Below are 26,009 nucleotides of genomic sequence, written 5' to 3'. Positions count from 1 at the left end.
AAAGAAAGTTTTCTACTTTACCGATATCTTATATCCAAGACAAATTCCTATATTTTGAGATCTATTATGCAAACAGGATTGAGATAAATCTCCGAGTTCGAGGAAGCACTCACTCGACTATTATGCCTACGGGCTACATTACTTCGACTTCGAAACATTCACTCGACTACATGCTACTTTTATTTCGAGTTCGAGCAAGCACTCACTCGACCATTACGCCTTCGGGCTATATTACTTCAAGTTCGAAACATTCACTCGAATAATAAGCCTACAAGCTACTTTTATTTCAATTTCGAGCAAGCACTCACTCGACCATTACGCCTACGGGATATATTACTTCGAGTTCGAAACATTCACTCGACTAATAAGCCTACGAGCTACTTTTATTTCGAGTTCGAGCAAGCACTCACTCGACCATTACGCCTACGAGATATATTACTTCGAGTTCAAAACATTACTCGACTAATAAGCCTACGAGCTATTTTTATTTCGAGTTCGAGTAAGCACTCACTCGACCATTATGCCTACGGGCTATATTACTTCGAGTTCAAAAAATTCACTCGACTAATAAGCCTACATACTACTTTTATTTCGAGTTCGAGCAAGCACTCACTCGACCATTAAACCTACGGGCTATATTACTTCGAGTTCGAAACATTCACTCGACTAGTCTATGAGCTACTCTTATTCAGAGTTCGAGCAATCCCTCACTCGACCATTACGCCTACGGGCTACATTACTTCGAGTTCGAAACATTCACTCGACTACTAAGCTTACGAGCTACATTACTTCGAGTTCGAAACATTCACTCAACTAATAAGCCTATGGGCTACTCTTATTCCGAGTTCGAGCAAGCCCTCACTCGACCATTACGCCTACGGGCTACATTACTTCGAATTAAAAATATTCACTCGACTACTAAGCCCACGGGCTACATTACTTCAAGTTCGAGCAAGCACTCACTCGACTATTAAGCCTACGGCCTACATTAATTCGAGTTCAAAATATTCACTCGACTAATAAGCCTACGGGCTATTCTTATTTCGAGTTCGAGCAAGCACTCACTCGACTATTATGCCTACGAGCTATATTACTCTGAGTTCGAATCACTCACTCAACTAATAAGACTAAGGGCTACATCATACTTCAAGTTCAAACAATGGGCTACCTTATTTCAAGCTTGAGTAACCGCTCACTCGGTTATAAAGGCTACGAAGTCCAAATTCGATCAAATTGCCTAAATCCTTATGAAAACATTCATAAGGCATGGATAAAATCTTCACAAGGCAGGAAACAAAATAGAAGCAAGTCGGTAAAATAAAAAGATATTTATATATATATACAAGAGATATTTATATATATATATATATACAAGATTGTTTACATGATTGATTGCAACATAGAAACTAAGAGCTAAGTTTCTTGGCTACCAAAAAAAATACGAGAAATGGGCTCACCTTGATTTTTGGCCTCCCATCGGCCCTTTGACAAGTCACGCAATGAGCGCTCGGCATATGCAGAGGTCGAAACAAGATCCTGTACCCAGTTCTTGAGATCGGGAACTGCGCCGGGCATCCAGGGAACCGCTGCATCACAAAAGTGGGATATCGGTAAGAAAAGAAATGGAAGGATAAAATAGTAGGAAATAACAGCAAGAATTACACTTACGCTTCATGTTCCACTCCTCGGGAAAAGGTATCTTTTCAGTCGGAATCAGGTCCGAAGTCCTTACTCGGACGAACCTGCCCATCGAGCCTCGATCCCTGTCCTCGTCTATGCTCGAGAACAGAGCCTTGGTAGCTCGACGTTGAAGTTTTATTAATCCTCATCGAAAAAGGCGAGGACGATACAATCGGATGAGATGATCGAGGGTGAAAGGCATCTCCTTGATTTTGTTCACAAAGTATCGAATCAAAATAACGATCCGCCAAAAAGAAGGATGGATCTGGCCTAGAGTTATTAGGTATTTACGACAAAAATCTATGATAGCTGGGTCGAGGGGACCTAACGTGAAAGGGTAAGTATACACACTTAAAAACCCTTTCACATGAATAGTAATATCCTCTTCCGGAGACGGCACTACCACTTCTTTGTTTCCCCAGTTACAATCTTTTTTTATCTGCTCGATGTAGCCCCCGGTTATCGAACAAATATATCTCGATACGGGCTCACATCGGCCAGGAACCGGCAAACCTTTATCGAGTTTTAAATCGGAGGTTAGAACACACGCCGCCGGAACGCACTCCTCAGCCCGTGGATCTACCGGTGTTTTATCTGCGGCAGATTGAGAAGAAGAAGCTTTTTCTTTTTTGGGGGACGGTTTTTGATGTCCTCACCATTTTTAGATTTAAAGAAGTTGACAAAGATTTGGTGGTTTAGAAGAGGAATTTTGCAAAGAGGAATCACAGGTTTGCAAATAAACTCAGAGGATACGAAAAAGAACTTGGGAAATTTGGAAGATTGAAGATGTAAAAGTGGTAAATGGTAAAACGAAGGGCTATTTATAGATTAAAGCAATGACGGTTCAGTATCAGTGATGGCCGACCACCGTCTGGCATGCATTAAATGCCTTAAAAACTAAATCGACGGGACATCTATCACATGCGTCATGATCGAGCCCAATGTGAACGTAAGTTTATAGTCCAATCGAGCCATTGAGAAATCATATCGTTACTCACCACATCCTTCCTGAGAAACGAGGGGACTATCTGTATACGGTCGAAATAGATTTCGGCCTTCGTACTATTGATCGAGGTCGAAACATAATGGATTGAAGATAGACTTTGTAATATCGAGATGGCTTCCGAAGATGGTACAAACAAGCTTCAGATTTCGGGTAGAGGTCAAACACCGCGTTCGAAGTCATTATCGAGCTCGGGTCCGAATCGAACTATGATGAGATGATTTCGAGCTTAAGGGGCGGAGGCCTACCGGGACCGAGTCCGAATCATCACTTGATCCCGAGTCCATATCGAGTTTTAGAAGAAATACCGACCAACACCGAGACCGATCGAGCTCGAGCTCACAGACAAGAGCCGTTGCAAACACACTAAGGGAGAGAATCTCGGCGGAAATTAGGGAAAAACTGATTTATCATGAGTTCTCCACTATGTATTTTTAATTATATCTAAAGTAGGATCCTCCACTATAAAGAGGATGTCTATATTTCTATATAAGGCAGGTTTTTGCTTACATTGTAATTCAAGCAACATATTCTCCTATATTCAAAGATTATCCTTGTAAGCTTCATTAATTGATTCATTGTGCTTAGTCCTAAAAATCATCTTCTTTCCAACCTTGTTTAATTTACATTCTTTGCAATCCATATTTGATATTTCTATTTATTCCTACGATTTGTATCAAGTTATATCACGTATCCTTAAAACTACGTACAAATTCAACTCCTATCCGTTTTTCGGGTAAACATATATAATACCCCGTTTGTTAACGTAAATATTAGTACACAAATTGAGTACACAGATATTTTCTCATGACAATTCAAACTTCAACTTTACAAGTCGTTAGACATAGAAGGACAGGAGCAGTGCTATACTCCAAAAAAACCCTTCCGCCGTTCAAGAATGATCCTCCAGTTGAATTCCCAATTTTAGCAGAGAACATTCTCCATTTGAATTCCCAAATTTATCGACAAACGTTGAGAAACGTATGTTGTCCCCCTTGGGCTTGAAGAATAACGTGATTACAGAAACTACAGAATTTGTAGCTATTAAATTTAGTAGCGCTGATGATGAATATATGTGTGTTGTTTGATTTCGGGAATGATTATGGATTTCGACAGTTTCATCAAATATTGGATAAAAACTTTCCACCATATTCTCCATACAGAAACTCCAAGAAGTCTTCATATTGCATAGACTAAAGATGCAACGAATTTAAGTGATGAAGTCTTCAAGTTATAGTCCCAAGAAGACATGCTCAATGAGAATGCAAAACGATCTTTTTTTATTCTTTGACACCTAATTACGTTTCATATTCTTGATAGTATTAGTGATTAATTGGTTCTGTTTTGAATTCAATTATATATGAATGTACAGGATCTATACCTTCTTCTGCTTATGTAGCAGTGTTGGAAGCTCACTCTGGTCTAAATTAAGAGGGTAGTAAGAGTTAAGACTACAATCAAGATATATTGTGCTTTTGTGCAAATTTAAGAACATTTTTGCTGTATTTAGAATTTTTTTTTTATTTTTAAATTTGGTTATGTTGGAAAGGATAGTACTCTTGAACGATATTTTATTAGGTCATCACTGATTCAGCCATACAGTTTACGATTTTAAGTAGAATTTTTTTTCTTGCTGAGGACTTTAAATAGATACATAGCGCTTGAAAACAAATATCAAAACTTCCCGTTATATTAAACGGATATTAAATGAGTTTGTTCCTCTTTTTACCTTTTAAGTCTTTCAACATGGTTTATTTAATTGACAATTTAAATCCTTTTTTTTTTATAACTATCTGGTATGAGGAATTTAATTCATTAGCCCGACTAATTTAAACTCGTATCGGATATGACACGTCTAAGGGAGAAGGCTCCTTATTAAAAATTATCTATTTTCATGAAAAACATTTTTATTTTTTATTTTTTATAAGCATTCGATATTCGAGAAGGAAAAAAAAGCATCGATATTCGGAACAAATTGATGCTTGATATACTTATGCATAAGAGAATAAATGTGAATACAGACATCCCAAAAATTCGCAACACAAAAGAATGACACATTTTATGCTAAAGAAACGATATATTGAGCCTTTGTTAGTTGCTGTCGGTAGGGAAACGAATTAGAAACAGCCAGATTTATAACTGGTAATTAAAAAATAGTCACAATTTTAAAAATAATCGAAATGCAACCACTTTTTTATGTAAAGATAAAATTTGAACAAAAACACCCTTAAAAATCCGTGAACATTTCTTGTAACGACCCGATCGGTCGTTTTGCTTTCTAGATCTCCGTTCTCCTATTTAAGACTCCTCATATGTGCTTTTACTGTTATATGACTTGCGGGGATAGTTGGTTTGGTTTTGGAAGGGTACGGGTTAAATTCAGAACACTTAGTTTCTTAATAGCGGCCTAAGGTGACCAAGTTTGACTTGAGTAAATATTTTGGGTAAACGACCTCGGAACCGAGATTTGATGGTTCTAATAGGTCCGTATGATGATTTTAGACTTGGGCGAGTGTTTGGATCGTGTTTCGGGGGTGATCCGAGAGCTTTTCGACGCTTAATGTTGAAAGTTGGCGCCTTGAATGTTTTAGAGTTTCTTTAATTTGGTTTGAAGTAGACTTTGGTGTTATCTTTGTCCGTTTGGGATTCCGAGCCTGGGAATAGGTTCGTATGGTGATTTGTGACTTGTGCGTAAAATTTGGCGTCATTCCGAGTTGTCTATGTATGATTCATCGCGTTCGCAGCTGATTGAAGAAGTTTGAAGTTCATAAGTTGATTAATTTGGTTTTAGGGTGTGATTCTTAGTTTCGATTTTTTATGTATTACGAGGTTTCAATCAAGTCCATATTATATTTATGGACTTGATGGTGTATTTGGATGGGATCCCAGGTGGCTCGGGTGAGTTTTGAACCACCCGGAGTTAAGTCCAAAATAGCAAATTTTCTGCTACTGGTTTCCTTCTTCGCGAACGCGGAAGTTGCTTCGTGTTCGCGATGAAGGATTTGGGGCTGAAGTGTTTTTTCTCGTCGCGTTCACGAAGGAATAGGACCTGTGACCTTAACGTTCGCGATGAGAGACACGCGTTCGCGTAAAAGGGGCTGGGGTCAGCAGGTCGATTTCCCTTCGCGTTCGTGAAAGGCAGGTCGTATTCGTGATACGTGCGTTGGCTGGCTAGCCTTCGCGATCGCGAGGACCTCATCGCGTTCGCGGAGAGGCTTTTGTGGGACTGGGTAATTTGTTTTTCCTTCGCGATCGCGAAAAAGGGATCACTAGGCAGAAGCTTAATAAAAATGTGGACTTAGGCCATTCCTTTTTCATTTTCCACCTCTTGGCCGACTTTGGAGCTCTTTGAGGGGGATTTTTCATCTAGCATTTTAAAGTTACTCATTCCTACCTAATTGAGTTTAATACATAGATTATGAGTAGATTTTAACATAGAAATTGTAGAAATTATGGGATTATGTTAAAAAAGTTAGGATTTGGTAAAAATGAGATTCGACCACGAAAATAATTATGGAATTGAGTAGAAATTATATATTTGAGTTCATAAGGTCATGGGTAACAAATATCTACAAAAATTTTCGGAATCCGGGCACGTGAGCCCGGGGTGACTTATAGGGTCTTTCCAAATTGGGTTGGATAATTACTCTAATAGTAAAAATATGAACTTTTAAGCATATATTGATTAGTTTGTACGACCTTTGGCTAGTTTCGGATTGCTCGGTATCAATTTGAGGCAATTAGTATGGTTGAAGAGACGAGTAGTGAACTTGGAAGCGATGTAAGTATCTTGCCTAATCTTGTAAGAGAGAATTAATCCCGTAGGTATTTAAATTGTTGTTTGCTAATAATTGTGGTTGCTACGTACACACGAAGTGACGAGAGTTCGTACGTAGCTAAAATCATGTTTATGTCCGGGTAGACTTAGGACTTTATCATGCAATATTTATATTATTTGAACCCAACTTGTTAGTTTAATTACTTGAATTAATAATTAAAATTTAATTAGGGATCATGTTAGACCGAGCTTCGATAACTTGAGTTTTGGTGGAATATCCAATTGTTGATAGGAAATTATGCTCCTTTATGTGCATATCATGGTGTTGTAAATGTATGTCCCGTAGTCCGAAGAGTTTCTCTATTCCTATGGATCGGGCCGAATGCCTCGGATATATATAATGAGATGCATTCATGGATCGAGTCGTACGAGTTTGGTAGTGTATGTACACAATTATTATGGATCGATCGTACGACCTCAGCATAACTCGTGCGTGATGTCGCTAGGAGTCCGCTTATAGTTGATATTGCCTTCATGACTTGAGATTTGATGATTACTTGATGGCTCTTATTCGTTGAAACTGGCATGTGATATTTGAGAATTTTAAATTGATATTTTATTAAAAAATCACTTATTTATTGCTTCTTATTTCATTATTACTGTTGTATTTCATGCCTATTTATAATTCTGGTACTTTATATATTGACTACTAGTAAATATCAATATCAATCTCTTGTCACTATTTCTTCGAGGTTAGACTAGATACTTACTAGGTACGCGTTGTTTTACGTACTCACGCTACACTTCTGCACAAATTATGCAAGTACTAAGGCGGGTACATTTGGTATCTGTTTGGGCGCGCATCCACATTATCCGGAGGTGTAGTAGTGAGCTGCTTTCCATGCTCCATTCTACAGCACCCGGAATTCCCTCCTTGTTATATTTACTATTTTTTCTATCTATTTTACTTCAGACAGTAGTTATATGGTTGTATATATTCTACTAGATTGCTCATACACTTGTGACACGGGATTTTAAAAATTTCGATATCTATGATTTTGCCTAACATTATTACCATCTCATTTTCTTTTTTGTCGTATTTATGCGTTATATCATCATAATCTTTTATATTTAGTTTCTTTATTAAATAAAATCTCATGATTTCAAAAATATTAAAATGAATAATTAATTTGATAACTCATCGTCGGCTTGTCTAACGGCGACGTTGGGCGCCATCACAGCCTATAGCGGGTTTTGGGTCGTGACAATGTTGGAGTTCGAATTTTTTACATATAAAATTTCAATATAATATGCTGGAGTTTTAACATAATATGCTGGAAATTTATATGCAGGAGCTCCATAATTCAGCATATTATGCTGGAACTTCCTGTGTATTGGAGTTCCAACATAATATCCTAGAAGTTTATACGCATGTGCTCCATAATCCAGCATATTACGCTGGAACTTTCCACGTTTCAACAAAATAGTGGCTATTTTTAATGACTTTACAAATGCCAGCTATTTTTCAATTACTAGTCCGAAAACTGGCAAGCCCGTACTATTTTTACTAGTATGTACCCATCAATCGAGTAAAATGAGGCTCTAAATGGGCTTTAGAAGGCCATCCAATGGGTCTAACCCATAAAACTCTAAGACGTCGTTTGGTTGGGCTGCAAGTTATCCCAGAATTAATTATCCCGAGATTAGTTATTCCAGTATTGGTATCCCACCTCCCATAGGAATAAAAATAACACTATATTACCGGAATAACTAATCTCGGGATTAGTTATACCATGATTTTTTCCAACCAAACGTGGAATAAACTCATCTCAAATTTAATCACGAAATTAATTATCTATTATCCTTCGTACCAAACAAGCCCTAAGCTATTCAATTTGAATTTATATTTTCTTCTGATTTTGTTAGAGTGGGGCAAATAATGATCATTATTACATTCAAGTTGGCGAAAGCTCTCATTTTTAATAGTTTCAAAATTAAAATAAATTAACCATAGATAATAATTTGTAAATTACGGAAAATTCATCAATTAAATATAAAATTAAAAAGCCAAAATGTTCAAAAAATACTTTGAATCTCCAGAATTGATAGCACAACTGCACAAGTATACATAAATATATACTAGTCTTCAAATTTAAATCATACGAAAAATATATTACATAAGTTATCTTCAGGTATCACAAAGATAATTTCAAAACACATTGTAGTACCAAGAGGTATTGAGCTTTTAGAGTCTCTACTTACACCAGAATGAACCCCACGATGAGTTACTCCACTCTAATTTTTTAAAATATTGATTGTTACTTAGATTATTACATACTTTGCATCTCAAGCTTGATTCGTAGAATTAGTGACAAAATTATTTTCAAAACTTTAAAAAAAACTCAAAAGATTTTAAAAAAGGAAATGGAGAAATTATTTTTCCTATTTCAATAAGAATGACCAGTATCGGACGTATGAGAGTAAAATCATCTGAGTTTCGATGTAAATTTAGATACTTCATTGATTATTTTCTTATTAAAGAAATTACATGTCCCCAAACGTACAATGAATCATAAATTTATAATAAAACCACATCGACAAAATTCATTCATAAACAAGAATGATTTCTTTTGTTCACCAAAGCATTCTTGTTTATGAATGAATTCTTTCAATGTGCTTTTATTATACAATTCTGATTGTCAAGAGTATTAGTATTAGTATTAGTATTGATTGAATCCGCTAGCGCAAAAACAGATTGTCAACAGTATTAATACAAGTTTTGAAAAGATGAATCTACTTAACTAATTGGCCATAATTGTTGAGCCGTTAGTTTCTATCAAACAATTGGCGGAAGGATGAAATCTGCAATTATTGGAATAGCTTAGGGATATTTTTGTTCATTTTAGTAGCACAAGGATGTTTTAATTTGAGGTATAGTTGAAGGATGGTTTTTTAACCATTTTCTTGTATATCTTCTTAACGAGGGGAGTCCTAGAGAAAGAATAAGCTATACTCCATGATTATATGCCTAAGGCCCTAAGCAAACTATTCAAAGTTATACGTATTAAGGAGTGAAAAGGCTAAATGAGTGGACTGGGTGTCTTGATTGCTATCATATACAAAACGAAAGAGTTATTCAAATTAAATTTTACAAACTATGAGGTTATTGAACTTAAGAATTGTATTGTGAAATCTTAGAAAAGAGTGATATACATATAGGGACATTACAGGGCTAACAAGAGTATATTTATTTTTGATTTATATATGATAGGTCATATGTACCCTTGTTATGTTTTGATGATCTAACAAACTTAATGATAAGAACCAGTTAAGGAACCTGATACACATCCTCAAGTACGTAGGAATAACAAGTCTCAAGCTGAAAATGTAAATCAACTTTTCAGAAGTCAAAGAAACAACAAGGGGAACAGATGGACACCAGTTCTCCTAGTGACTGTACCAGTCAACTCTCCAACAGCTGTAAAGTTGCTGCCTGCACATGTAACAGTGCAAAATAGTGCATTAGTCAACTTCATTGGGAATGATCCTGTACCAAACATGCTTGCATCATTCAAGTGATGTCACTAATGTTATATTAACATTAAACCAAAGGCAAAACATTACTTGAACATTTTGAAGAATCTATCAAGCACTCTCTCAAGTGATCAATCAATCTGGCAAGCGATTCTCAAGGGCATCAAGAAAAAAGAATAACATAACAATGGACCAGTTCCATGTATTGAGTTATTACATGTCCTTAGTTGTGTTGCACCTTTGTTAAAGTTCTTTACTTGTAATTCCTACTTAGCTCAGTTAGAAGCATTGTGTAGGAAACCTTTGTAAATCATAAACCCTTGTGTTTGTGTCTTGGCTAGAGTTAGTTGAGTTGTAAGTCTTTGTAATAGAGTTATTACAAAGTGGCTTATAATAGAGTTGTTACAAGTTAGTGAGGGATTAAGAGGTTATTTTCTAGATTACAATATGTGTAATCTAAAGTTTGCTCAGTAGTAAAGTTGAAATCCTACAAAGGTAGGTCGTGGTTTTTAATCCCGTGAGCTGAGAGTTTTTCACGTAAAACTTCATTGTGTCATTTACTTATTGCAGTGTGCTTGTATTCTGTGGGAATTAATAGAGAACCTGGTTTTCTATAAAGTTTGGTGGACCCTTAGATTCTATCAATTGGTATCAGAGCAGGTTCTTTCTATCAGGCTAACACCTAGAAAGGAACCTCATGGCTGCTTCACCAAACTTTGAAGAAGGTCAATCTACCTACATGCTACCAAGATTCAATGGCCAATACTATGTATGGTGGAAGACAAAGATGCACGACTTCATCGTGGCTGAAGATTCAGAGCTCTAGGATGTCATCTACCATGGACCCTTCATTCCTACAAAGACCAGTGGTGACCCAGCAGTAACAGTTTCCAAAACAAGAAAAGAATTCAATGATGCTGATCGCAAGGCCATAGAGAAGAACTTTCGTGCAAAAACAATTCTTGTATGTGGTATTAGTCCTGATGAATATAACAGAATTTCAGCATGCAAATCTACTAAAGAGATCTGGGAAGCTCTCCAAACATCTCATGAAGGGACAACCCAAGTTAAGCAATCAAATATTGACATGCTTACCACATAATACGAGCTTTTCATGATGAAAGATGATGAGTCCATCCAGGATGATGAGTTCACCTCTATCATCAATGAGCTTCATTCTTTGGGAAAAATCATTCCAAGGAAAACACTTATCAGGAAAATACTCAGTGTTTTACCCAGTTCCTGGGAAAGCAAAGTAAATGCTATCACAAAGTCAAAGGATCGGCAGACGCTAACCATTGATGAACTTGTTGGTAATCTGAAAACTTATGAAATGAAGAAGAAGAAGGATATGAGAGAAGAGAGCCCAAAAGGGAGAAGAACCTGGTCCTCAAGATAGACAACAATGATTCTGGTGGTGAGGATACTGATATGGCTTACCTGACCAAAAGATTCCAGAAAATAGTTCGCAGAAATGGAGGCATTCCAAAAGGAGGCAGCTCCAGCAAGACAAAAGGTTATGAACTATGTCATAAGTGTGGTAAGCCAGGACATTTCATTAAGGATTGTCCTCTCCTCAATCAAGATCAATACAAACACAACACAAACAAAGCAGCTAAGAGGAACCCGGTTCCTGACAAATGTTTCAAGAGGAAAAATGTCGCTGACAATGTTGTGAAACAAGCTCTTGCTGCATGGGGAGACTCTTCCAGCGAATATGAAGAAGATGATGATCAAGGTGACAGCTCCGTGATGGCAGTGGAAAGTGAAGCAGCTAAGTATGACTCCATCTTTTCCTTGATAGCACAGTCTGATGAAATTGAAGATGACGACGATGATGATGAGGTAAACTTTCTAGATGTTCAAAGAAATCTGAAATCCTATTCTCCTAAAAAACTTATGTCCTTGGCAAATATTTTAATTGATGCTTATCACAGTCTTATAAATGATAAAAATGCATTAACTATAGAACTAGGAGAAGTAGAACAGTCAAGAAATGATCTAGTAGTCGTTGTGGTAGATTTAAAGGAAACCATTGAGAGTCTGAAGAAAGAAAAAGATGCCTTAATTGAAAAAATTGCAAACATAGAACATGAGAGAGATGATCTAGTGGTTGTTGTAGTCAATCTAAAAGAGACCATTGAGTGTGTTAAAAAGGAGAAATAAGCTTTAACTGAAAAGGTTGCTAACTTATAACATGAGAGAGATGATCTAGTGGTAGTTGTGGTCGATCTAAAAGAGATCATTGAGTGTGTTAAAAAGGAAAAAGAAGCCTTAACCGAAAAGGTTGCTAACATATAGCATGAGAGAGATGACCTATTAGTAGTGATTGTAGATCTGAAGGATACAATTGAGGAACTAAAAGGAGAAGGTAGGCATGAGATTCTTCAAAAGGGAAAGGAAGTTGCAGATGAAACACATCTTAGGCTTGAAGATGAGCTAAAATCAGTGAAATCTAGTTTGTGTGTTGAACTCAAAAAAATAAATAACTTCAGGAAGAACTAGGTAGAGTCAAGAGTGATCTTTAAAAATCACTCAAGTGGACCTGGTCCTCTGATGCTATCATTACCATGTATACGAGTAATGAGGGAAACAAGCAGGGAATCAGGTTACAAAGGAAAAAAATCTCCTTACAACCCTCATAGTAAGTACGTTACTGTACCTGACAACTAGCTCTGCACTTACTGTGGTAACACTGAGCACTTTAAGGAAACCTGTAAGGCCAAGTTTCAATCTCAACAGAAAAATAAAGTTTTTGCTAAAAAGGTAACGATTGCTAGAGAACCTGGTCCCTCATATTAAAGACGTGTGATGCCTGCTTGGACCAAAAGTACCCTCATTCACCCCTTTCCTCATTACAAGGGACCCGAACTTGTTTGGGTTCCTAAGTCTAACCCTTGATTTCCTTGTGCAGGGAGCAGTGAAGGGGAGCAGCTAACAATGGTACATGGATAGTGGTTGCTCAAAGCACATGACTGGAAGTACAAACGATTTCCTTTCACTAAAGGCCCTGCAAGGAGGGAGTGTATCTTTTGGAAATAGCAAGAAGGGATACATTCTGGGAGTTGGAAGGATTGGGAAGTCTCTCTCTCACTCTATTGAAAATATGTACTATGTGAACGGATTGAAGTACAGCTTGCTGAGTATTTCCCAAATCCGTGACAAGGGAAAAAAAGTGGAATTTGTGTCAAAGATATGCACAGTCACTAATCTTATGACTGGTGAAGTGGTGTTAGTGGCTAAAAGATATAAAAATATCTATGTTACTGATTTTGAGTCCTTGTAGAGAGGTGACCTCAGCTATCTAAGTGCTGTTGATGATGATGCTGAACTATGACACAGATGGCCGGGTCATACAGGTTTTTCGTTGCTGAACAAATTGGTCAAGAAGGACCTGGTTCGTGGTCTACCCAAGTCAAGCTTCAAGGATCACAAGGTGTGTGATGCATGTATAAAAGGAAAGCATGTCAGATCCTCTTTCAAGCCCAAAAGGAAGTTATTACCTCAAGGCCACTTGTTCTTCTTCACATAGATCTATGTGGACCTATGAGGGTGCCAAGCAGAGGAGGAAAGAGGTACATCTTCGTTATAGTGGACGACTATTCCAGATTCACCTGGACTCTATTTCTCAGAACCAAGGATGGAACCTTTCAAGTGTTTGCTGCATTTGTCAAGAAGATCCAGGTGAAGATGAGCAATAATGTAGTATGTATCAGATCTGACCATAGGACAGAATTTGATAATGCTAAATTCGACGAGTTCTGTGCTGAAAATGGCATCACTCACAATTTTTTAGCTCCAAGAACACCACAACAAAAATGGTGTTGTAGAGAGGAATAATAAGACTCTTGAAGACATGGCAAGAACAATACTGATTGACAGTGGTATTGTAAAACATTTTTGGGCAAAAGTAGTCAAAACTGCATGCTACTTGATAAACAGGTTCATGATCAGGTCCCTTCTGAACAAAATCCCATATGAATTGCTGAACGGAAGGAAGCCCAAGCTGACACATTTAATGAGCTTTGGATGTAAATGTTTTGTTCTCAACAACGGCAAGGAAGCACTTGGAAAGTTCGATGCTAAAAACGATGAAGGAATCTTTCTGGGTTATTCTTCACAAAGCAAAGCCTACAAAGTATACAACAAAAGAACTCAATGTGTTGAGGAAATCATAGATGTGATCTTTGATGAATCTCACCACTCTTGTGAAAAGGATTTGCATGATAAGAGTGATCAAGAAGGAGAACATTCAACTGTCCCTGGTGAAGTCATTGACATGGCAAATGGAAAGGCTGACACGACGAGCCATGTCAAGGAGTCAAATGAGGATGGTGCAACTATATCTCCAACTAATGGAGAGGAACCTGGTCCTGCAATCACAACAATTGAAGCTGAGAACAGAGTTGTCGATGCTGTCCAAGGCACCCCACATGGTGAGATGAGAAACAGCCAAGAATCACAGTAAAAAAAAAATACTTGGATCATCTAACAATGCGATTCAGGTGTCTAATTGGAAGCACAAAAGTTCACACCCTCTTGAAAACATAATCGCTCCTCTTGATTCAGGAATTCAAACCAGATCAAAGGCTGGAAACTCACTTGCCTTCTCAGCCTTTCTCTCTTAAATAAAGCCCAAAAATTTCAAGAAAGCATTAAAAGATGCAGACTGGATTACAGCTATGCAAAAAGAGCTCCATCAATTTGAGAGGAACAATGTATGACACTTGGTTCCACGACCTGCAGATCGAACTGTTATAGGAACCAGGTGGGTATTCAAGAACAAACGTGATGAGTTTGGAAACACAACAAGGAAAAAAGCAAGGCTAGTAGTTCAAGGCTACAATCAGGAAAAAGGGATTGACTATGATGAAACTTTTACTCCAGTTGCTTTAATGGAGGCAATCACAATTCTTATTGCCTTTGCATCACATATGGAATTCAAATTGTTCCAAATGTATATCAAAAGTGCATTTCTAAATGGTTTTCTAAAAGAAGAGGTCTTCGTCAAGCAACCACCTGGATTTGAGAATCATGAGCATCCTAAGCACGTCTTTAAACTTGACAAGGCTTTGTATGGGCTGAAGCAAGCTCCTTGTGCTTGGTATGAAAGGTTGTCAAAATTTCTTCTAGTATGTATCAGAATATGTGGCGGCTGCCTCGTGCTGTGCTCAACTGTTGTGGATTAAGTAACAGCTGGAAGACTTTGGTATTTTTTCTGATTGTGTGCCCTTACTATGTGACAATACCGGTGCTCTCAACATGGCCAAGAATCCAGTGCAACATAAGAGAACAAAGCACATAGATGTGCGACACCATTTTCTCAGAGAGAATGTTGAAAAAGGGCTCATCTGTATGATATTTTGCAGCATAGAAGATCAAATTGCAGACATATTCACCAAAGCACTGAGCAGCGAGCACTTTAAAGGGAATCACTTGGCACTAGGGTTGATGAAACCAAGATGAGGACCTGGTCCCTCGATGATTGGCTACGAAATAAATGTACATGTAAAATAGCTAAAAAGTATTTTCTGGCAAAGTCTAACTCATCTCTATACCGTTACAGGTACACACGCATGACGATTATAGAGCAAACAAGCAGCTAATGCATTGCACGTTGGTCAAAGGATGCGGCTTACATTTGCAAAGTCTGTCAGGGAACCTGGTTCCCTCGACACAGGTTAGTAGTTTCTCTGTACTCTCATGCACAATTTTTTAAACGGTTGAAACGGTGCCACGTCATTACATTGTCATTTTATTTTCTTTCCCGATTTGTGAACCCAAACGTCTTGCCCGTTATGAAGCGACCCGACTACCCAAATTTCCACCTATTCCTAACCGGTCCCTCACTCCTCTTAAATACATCCATTCACAATCATTTTCACCACTGTTCACATCAAAAAATCCAAAATTCCTCTTTTCCCTTCTTCAAACCAAACTCTCTTCTTCAACTCACTACACTCTACCATGTCTGAAAACCAGGAAACACAAAATGTTCCAAGTGTCATCCCCACTATGTCCTCACCCATTGAAGCGTCAGTGATGGAGCCCACACTCTCCACTCCGACCAGTCCAAACCCTAAGACAGAGTCATAACCACCTTCTTCTTCCTCTCCAACCCAATCGAGTATTGGTTCTCATCAGAATCACAAAACTTCAACTCCAAAGAAGTTTGTGGCTGTGACCTCTCCTTTTGCATCGCTGGAAAAAATGGTTGAAGAAGATACTGTAGAAGGAGAAGAAAATCAAGAAATTTCTAGTCTACCAATGGAAGAAAGCTCTGGCAAAGACCAAGATGTGGGTCATATCCATGATGATAGCTCCTGGCCTTGATTCTACAGGTAATACTCCTCCTACTTTTGGGTTTACCATGGGGTTACAAGACCAAGAGGCCATAGAAAATATGTTGTCAATAGCTGCTGAGGGAAATGTTATTGGTGATGGTGAATGTGTGTCTGAGTCTCAAGGGGAAGAAAATAGTACACTAGTGGAGAATAGGGAACTGGTGCCTGTTGAAACATCAGTACCAGACAGTACTACTGAGGCACCAACTGAGGGACTTGATCCCTCCACCCAAGAGGAGCCAACCCTTGGTTCCTCTCAAGCACCCCAGGTCAGTACTGATCCTGCTCCCTCTCCTCACTTCTATGCTGAACCTTTGTCCATAGTTGTTCCTGAAATGAGATCTTTATCTGAGGAGGAGAATGAGGACAGTGAAGATGATTATGATAATGTGGCTATTGCCAGTTTCATTAGGGATAGGAGTAGATAGGCTACATCTCAAGAGCCAACTCCTAAAAGACTTACCACTAGGTTGCAAAAGAAGGAAGCACTTGAGTCAGTTATTAGGAAAAGCAAAGAAGAACAAAAGAGGAGAAAATTGGTAAAGGATGGAAAAATTGTGAATGAGAAAGTAGTGCCTATTATCAATGTTGATGATGAGGCAAATGAAGAACCTAGTTCCTTAAATCGCAAGTTCTCACAGAAGCACACTATTCCAAAGTCCAAAAGGGAGTCATCTGTGAGTACGGAGAGTTTGAACAAAGTTGAAGGTAATAACTCTAGTGAAAAGGTAGTTGAGAAATCTGGAGAAAAAAATGACAGAGAAGAGGATGTCTGAGAAATCTGCTGAGAAAAGAAAGAGTGGTTGCAAATCAGTGAAAAGGAAGGCCGATGCCAGTGAGGAACCTGGTTCCTCCCAAAAGACCAAGGTTGGTGATACTAAGGATGCTGGCAAGGAAACATTGAAAAACCAAAAGGTGTTGTGGGGCCGTACATTTGCCCCTGATATTCTGGATGTGGTCGGAATGCGCCAATTGGTGGAGATCTGTGAATTCCAATAGTGGACACATCTGTTCAGAAGTATCAGTCCCAAAGTTTATGAGGAAGAGGTGCGCAGCTTTTATGCCGACTTCTTTACAGTTGGGGATGATCATATTTGTATGATGGTGAATGGTGTTGATTTTGTGATGGACTCTTATGTGCTGGGAACTATTTTGGGAGTGCCTGCTGAGGGTTTGTCTTCTTTTCAGGGATCCTTCTCTTCGAACTTTAGAAATGCTATCTTGAAGGATAAGGCAATTCAACAAGGGGAACTGGTACACAAGAAGGCCCTTCTTCTAGTGTACCAACTGCTGTTTAAATTGGTGAACAAGGTTTTGCTCCCTCGTGCAGAAAGAAGGTCTATTACATCTCGAGCAGACCTGGTTCTCATGGAAGCGCTGGATGGATACACAACTATAAACCTGCCTGGCATCATGATAGAGCACATGCCAAAGGTGGCAGAGTTCAAGGATAGTAATCATGGGCTGCCTTACAGGTTCCTCCTCACTAAGGCCTTTGAGTTCTTCAAAGTCCCTTTGGGAAAAGCTAAAGTGGGTACTCGTAAGCAAACCTTCTCCAAGATCACCCTCGAGGAATGTGCATACATTGATAAGAGTGGAGGGGTTGGCAACACTTCTACTATCTCCCAGTTGATCAATGCTCAAAACAGTGCCACTGATGAGATAAGGAATCTGAAGGCAAGGAATGCCATTCTTGAGGGTCAGCTAAGTCAGCTTCAGGAGGCACCTGGTTCCAGCAGCTCTCAAAGCACAGAGGTTGCCCGTCTGACCAAAGAAAATGCCGACCTCAAGAAACAGGCTGAGGACCTAAAGGAGAAACTGTTCAATGAGAAGATGTCAGCTAATGCTCGAATGTACATCATTCTTAATACCCTTGCCTCTTCATCTGGGCCTTCCCCTTCCAGTGCTCCCTAAAAAGTGTTCCCTTTCCAGTGTCAAGTTCTTAGTGTCTGTCCTCTGTTTTAAGTTCTGATGATGTTTATGACTGGTACTTTTGTTTTGTTATTTTTATTTTGTGGTTGTGTTGGTAACAATGGAACTGCTCCCTGCTTAATATCCAAATATTAATGAAAGCTTCCTTCTTTTTCTATGTATGCCTTGCTCTTATGTTCTGGTTTTAGCCATGTTTGTGTGTACACATGTGGCATGAGTTAACCAAACTAGACTTCTTTTTACTCATTGCTTGTTACCCGTCTTTTTATGATGCCAAAAGGGAAAAAAATAATTGAGGGGGAACAGATTCAGGGGGAATACAAGATATGTGTATGTAATTCTGGTTCTTAGGGAGAACTTCAATTATAAGTTTGTCATCATCAAAAAAGGGGAAATTGATAGGTCATATGTACCCTTGTTATGTTTTGATGATCTAACAAACTTAATGATAAGAACCAGATAAGGAACTTGATATATATCCTCAAGTACGTGAGAATAACAAGTCTCAAGCTGGAGACGTAAATCAACTCTTCAGAAGTCAAAGAAACAACAAGGGGAACAAATGGACACCAATTCCCCTGGTGACTGTACTGGTCAACTCTCCAACAGCTGTAAAGTTGCTGCCTGCACACGCAAAAGTATAAAACAGTGCAGCAGTCAACTTCATTGGGAATGCTCCTGTACCAAACATGCTTGCATCATTCAAGTGATGTCACCAATGTTATATTAACATTAAACCAAAGGCAAAACATTACTTGAACATTTTGAAGAATCCATCAAGCACTCTCTCAAGTGATCAATCAATCTGGCAAGCGATTCTCAAGGGCATCAAGAAAAAAGAACAACATAACAACGGACCAATTCCCTGTATTGAGTTATAACATGTCCTTAGTTGTGTTGCACCTTTGTTAAAGTTCTTTACTTGTAATTCTTACTTAGCTTAGTTAGAAGCATTGTGTAGGAAACCTTTGTAAATCATAAACCCTTGTGTTTGTGTCTAGGCTAGAGTTAGTCGAGTTGTAAGTCTTTGTAATAGAGTTATTACAAAGTGGCTTGTAATAGAGTTGTTACAAGTTAGTGAGGGATTAAGAGGTTAATTCCTAGGTTACAATAGGTTGTAATCTAAAGTTTGCTCAGTAGTGAAGTTGAAATCCTACAAAGGTAGGTCGTGGTTTTTAATCCCGTGAGCTGGGAGTTTTCCACGCAAAACTTCATTGTGTCATTTACTTACTGCAGTGTGCGTGTGTTCTGTGGGAACTAATAGAGAACCTGATTCTCTATAAAGTTTGGTGGACCCTTAGATTCTATCAATATATATTGAGCAAATCTATAAAATTAAGGGCAAAGATCACTTTTAGCCCACGACCGGAACTATTTACATCAGGTAGCTGCAAAAGTGTATAAAATTTATATATTTTTGTATATAACATACAGAAATATGTATATATACAAAAAATATATATTTTTCAGCTATTATTTTGAGAGCGGCTATACATCGTTATTTTTCCTAAAATTAAACGGGCTATCTTATATTCTCTTCTACTTTAAATGGTTAAGTTTGGGATAGAAATCTGTAACATGACTTTGAGTTCATTGAAGTCAAGTTTTCTCACTTAAAAACAATATGCATATGAAGAAAAATTAAGTGTAGAGAGAGTAAGAGAAATGATCACTATATAGAGATGAAGAAGTGTGAACAGATCTCCATTCTTCAAAATCCTGCAGCCGTATAACGTATGAATCAATCTATAAGTAAGTAAATGGCTAAAATAAAGTTACGACCATTAGTCGGCGAGGTTTGTAGTCATATGTTTACTACATCTGCCACCAACCCAATGTACAAATATTCCAGCATCACCATTTCTAGTAGAGCCAAACTACAAATCATCTTCAAATTTGTGATCTGTTTATCTTTTTGTCATTTCTTCAACACTTTCAACAATGGGGTCTTTTTCTTTCCTCAGCATTGTCTTGAATCGCCCATTACTACTCTATAAATTGAGCCATAAACTTTCACTGCTTCTTTACTTCACTTCCTCTTTATTAATAATTTCTCTCTTTCCTACATATAAAGCAGTGCTCAAAAATGAAGAAGGGTTGTTCTTTGGTTGCAGTGATGTTGGTGGTGGTCCTTATTGGTGACCAATTGGGGGCGAGTGAGGCAGTGACATGCAGCGCCACACAGCTGAGCCCGTGCTTGGGGGCGATCACATCAGGGACGCCCCCATCACAGGCATGTTGCGCTAGGCTGAGGGGCCAGCAGCCTTGCCTTTGTGGATATATGAGGGATCCTAACCTTAGGCAGTATGTCAACTCTCCTAATGCCAGGAAAGTTGCTAGCTCCTGCGGAGTTAGCATTCCCAGTTGTTAATTAGGTCTTATGTATACCAACATTTTAATTACTTGTTGTGTAGCTTCTACTATGGGAATAAAACTTCAATGGCACCTATAGCCTATAATAAAAATGGTTGTAATCCATCTTATGTAATTATAACCACGTTACTTTTATTTCATTTTGTTTGTATTATTGATATGAATCTTGTTTTAGCGCTACTTGGTCTAATGGTTGCATCAATTTAGGGAACGACTATGATTAACACCTTATAGCAATTGATTGATTATTTTGTCGAATTTGTTTTGCCGTATGAAAGATACTTCAGCTTTAACCAATAATCATAGCCAACAACAGACAAAACAGTATATATTAATTAGATAAATTGATGAGTAACACAGAGGATCATAAAAGGAGATTTATCAAGGAAATTAGTGAATTTCAAGGTAACTTGAATTACAACTTTCCTGCATTTGATACGGATAACTTCTGTTTTCCGCCGAACCACATTCTTGACCTCTTATGAAACTACGAACACAAGTAGATAGGGGGTTAGATGGAGAGAGGATCGGTTGGGCCTACCTTTTTAATGAATTTCCGGCAGCTTAGTGCCGTCAAGTTGGGGCATCATTTCTTTTTCGTATCACAACAGATTTCCCTAGATTGAAATCTACTATGGTATGTAAAACTTAAGATTATTGCTAAAAATTCGTAATGGGTCTTTGATGATTCCATAATTATGCGAGGTAAAAACTTATCCGCACTTGGTGTTTGCCTCCGACAAATAAATAAATAATAATTGTCACTTTATTTAACTACAATTATTAGTACTTAACCATAGTTAGCTATCATATGTTTTGCCACATGATCTTAAATAATAATAATAATATAAATTATCCTTAATAACCTTGTTATACCCTTGTTCTCTTAACGGCAAATAGATCGATTGAAAATGGTGATACTTTTTTATCAATTCTTGTTGCCAAGATACTCCAATAATTCTTGTGGAGTGATAAAAAGTCAAGAAAACTATTTCGTCTTACCATTTACAAATTGACATTTTTATAATAAAATCATCTATTAGTTCTTGTTGCCACGATTTTCCAATTATTACACTGTTGATCACATGATTTTTACTTATTAGTTCTCCTATTCTGCTCAAACTAAATGTTGTCCAACCATCGAAACACAACACACGCAAATACAAAAGTTGCAAAAAAGTGAAGCTTTATTCCACCAAAAAGACTCTCAATTAGTTCACTGAGCAGGTTCAGCGCATTTTATTGGTTGTAGGTGGTTGGAGTAATAATATTGCAACCTTACATTTGATAAAACAACTTTTCCAAGCAGATTACAGGAAATAAGATAAAGATGATGACGGCAGCCCTAAAACTTTGTAAGTAGTTATGTTATGATTCTATTGTGTTTTTTTAAAAATATTTATTTATTGAATATACTACTCCTACTAGACGTTAATATTATCTCATAGTTAACTTAACTAAATTTGATGTGAACATCCGATGCGGGTAAGTTTTTACCATTATGTAAAGTTCCGTTTACTTGATGGGCCCAATACTAAACGAATCTTTGAGCAGCCACACGGATGAAATTCAAAAATAGCAAGATCTAAAAGTGTTAATTGAAAAACAACAACATTTTCAAAAGTAATCGAAATTTAGCCATTTTTCATGTAAAGATAAATCTGAACGAAAATACTGTTCAAAATACGAAAAATATTCCAACATAATATACTGGTACATCATAATATGCTGGAAGTTTATACACAGGTGCACCAATCTCTAGTATATTATGCTGGAACATTCCGTGTTGCCGCAAAATAATGAATATTTTTTAATAACTTTGCAAACGTTGACTATTTTTTAATTACCAGTTCAAAAAACTGACTACCCCGCGCTATTTTCACCAGCCACACACTTGGTCTTGGTTGCTGTAGCTGTTGGTACTGGATTGGAGTTACCAGCCCTACAAACCACTTGGGCCTGGAATCCATAAAGCACAAGGCACTTGTTTTAAATCAATTTTACCGTAATAAAAAGAAGACAGAGAATGAGGTAAGTCTAAGTAGTTTTGAAGTTGAAAATCTTTTTGGAGGGAAACAAAAAATTTGAAATTATTTTCTTTACTAATGCACTTTGTCCCTTATCGAAAAATAAAAAGAAAATTTTTGTGCTTATATAGAGAAGCACATTTTCCAGCTCTTAGATAGTTAAGAAGTAGTGCTTTGTGCCGTCGTTGCTGTCGCTCGCTCGGCTCCGGTCAATATTTTGACCAAATTTATTTCCCGTTTTTCGTTATATAATTTCTTTTTCGTGGAAATTTAATTTAAAATTTGCGGTTTCCAACGGGCAATTTTGCGACTAATAGAATTTTAATTCTGGCAAACAGACACAATTTCAAGCGAACATGTATCTTGGCACCTGTTGAAACCCCAATCGTTACATAGGAGTAGCCTCATTTTTCACCACCGAAAATCTGCAAAATCTCCCTTCATCTTATGTATTTCTGCATTATTACTTTCAAAGCAAAACGTAAGCATAAGTGTGGTTTACTGGAGTTTGATGAGTTCGACGAAGTTCTGTAATTTTCATTGCCGGTATTACAGAATAGTTATTCCGTTTTATCCGGAGAGGGATTAATCGAATATTCTTGGGCAACAGTGAGGGAATTAAATCCTTAAGGAAACACAATTTTCTGTTGGGCTCAGAACTTCTATTTATTCTATTTCTATTCTGTTTTCGCTTCTGTTTGTTTTATTTTTTGCAGAAATTATTTTCGAACATAGGTTTATAACAAGCTTAAGGAATTTAATTTTTATATTTTGTATTCATCTTACTTTCTGCTTTGGGAGACTAAAATCCTAGCAATTTTCTACTCCCGTTTTGAAGATTAAAATCTTCGAATTTTCTACTCCAGTTTGAGATTAAAGCCTTTGTGACTTTCTACTCAATCCGAGATTAAAATCCTTGTGATTTTCTACTAGGTTATTTGTATTCGGTTTGAAGATATAAAAACTTCACTGACTTACTATTTCTGATTGTGTCAATTTCTTTTACAGAAAAATGACAACAAGTGCGAAACAACAAAATGATTTTGTTGGGACTACTACTGTTGCAATAGCTACTGTGTTTTCAAGTCGCACAACGCCTGCACCGGCGATGGCTCGGGCATAAAAGCCCGAAAAGTTTTTTGACGTGGACTTTAAGCGTTGGCAGCATAAATTATTCTTCTACCTGACCACACTCAGCGCTTTATCAGCAAAAACATTCCAAATTCTGGGAGAAGAAACTCCTGAAAATAAGCAATTTGTAGTCACAGAGGCATGGAAGCTTTATGACATCTTATGCAAAAATTATATTTTAAGTTGCTTGGAAGACAAGTTGTACAATGTTTATAGAGTCATAAAAACACCAAGAGAGTTGTGGAATACTCTTGAAAAGAAGTACAAAATTGAAGATGCCGGACTTACGAAGTTTGTGGCCGCCAAATTATTGGATTTCAAAATTATTGATGGCAAATCTGTCATAACGCAAGTCTGAAATTGCAAGTGATTGTTTATGACCTCCTTACTGATGGTATAAATCGATTCAATATTTTTATTCAAGATATTGATTATTTTACTAATTATAAATTTTTGATTGAAGGTATGATCATAAACGAAGTTTTAAGTTACGACATTTATTGAAAAGCTGCCTCCATTGTGGAAGCACTTTAAGAATTACTTGAAATATAAGGACAAGGAGATGACGCTTGAAAAACTTATTGTTCGTTTATGGATTGAAGAGGACAAGAAGGCTTCTGAGAAGAAGTCTCGTGGTAACTCAACATTAACGGAAGCAAATATTGTTGACGAGGCGTCTACAAGCAACAGAAAGAGAAAGAAGCCATTTGGTCCAAAGAATTACCCGAGAAAGAAGAAGTTCAAAGGTAATTATCACAATTGTGGAAAGGTTGGACATAAGTCTGTGGATTGGCGTGCACCGAAGAAGGAAAAGAAGTAGAATCAAGCAAACATGATTGAAAAAAAATGATGAAATGGAGGACTTATGTGCCATGTTATCTTAATGCACCTTGGTAGGAAATACCAAGGATGGTGGATTGATTCTGGAGCCACTCGCCATGTTTGTGCTAACAAAGAGTTATTTGCCTCTTATGTTCCCGTAGGGCCCGGCGAGACTATCCTTATGGGAAACTCCACAACAACAAAAATTGAAGGAGTTGGGAAGATATCTTTGAAGATGACTTCGGGCAAAGTTGTGACTCTAAATAATGTTCTTCATGTTCCTGAAATTCGCAATAATTCGGTCTCTGCTGGACTTCTTATCAAGAATGGTTTTAAATGTGTATTTATTTCTGAAAAAAGTTGTAATACGTAAGAATGATGTGTATGTAGGAAAAAGTTACCTCACTGATGGCCTTTTCAAGTTGAATGTAGTAGTTATTGACATCAATAAAGTTCAAGATTCTTCTTACTTACTTGAGTCAAATAATTTATGGCATACACATTTAGGTCACGTCAACTTGAAAACTATACGAAAAATGGTTAACTTGGAAGTATTGCCTAAATTTGAAATGCCAAATATGTGTGGGATCTAAGTGTTACGAGCCGACCAGTCTTTTTGAGAATTAGCCTCCCATTCGGCGACTAAAGGTCTCAAGCAGCTTCGTATTATGTATTATGACTTTCGTGTGTGGTCGAGTCTGATTTTCAGATGATTCAGAATTAGTTGGAAGAATGAATTTCATGATTTGAAGTTTTAAGTTGGAAAATTGTGAAAATATATGAGGTTAAATTTGAGGATTTGAGGGCCGAGTTATGATCGGAATTTAGTAATTTTGGTATGGTTAGACTCGTCGTTGAATGGGGGTTTGGATTTCATAACTTTTGTAAATATCAAAATGTGGGTCCTACGTTGACTTTTCGAGTTGACTTTTTTATTTCTTTGCAAATATCTTTAATTTTATTATTTGAATTAGTTTCCTATGGTTATAATGATAGAATGAAATTGTTTTGTCTAGATTCGAGCCATTCAGAGTTGGATAATCGAGGAAAAGTCCTACTAGTGTTGTTGGAGGATGTGAGGCCCCTAGAATTTCCTATTAGCCCGAGGCCATAAGCACGCACAAGTCACTTAAGTGTCGTCTTGCCTTTCCACGAGAGGTTAAGGACTGGAACAACTTAGATGATCATGATATTAAGTGTAGGAGGTGTATTGGATGTTGTTAGGGTCTAAGGAGATCCCTAGAACTAAGCCAAGTTGAGAGCTATACAATGGGCTAAAATTTCAAATAAATTCGCACAAGATCCGATTTCAAACGCATGAAACTACCAAACTATAAAGACTTAGGTGGTTTGAGGATAGTTTCCAACGCATCAAACTGTTTGTC

The sequence above is a fragment of the Nicotiana tabacum genome, chromosome 17, assembly GCF_000715075.1.
Source record: "Nicotiana tabacum cultivar K326 chromosome 17, ASM71507v2, whole genome shotgun sequence".
Classification (NCBI taxonomy): Eukaryota; Viridiplantae; Streptophyta; class Magnoliopsida; order Solanales; family Solanaceae; genus Nicotiana; species Nicotiana tabacum.
Note: the sequence above shows the minus strand (reverse complement) of the source record.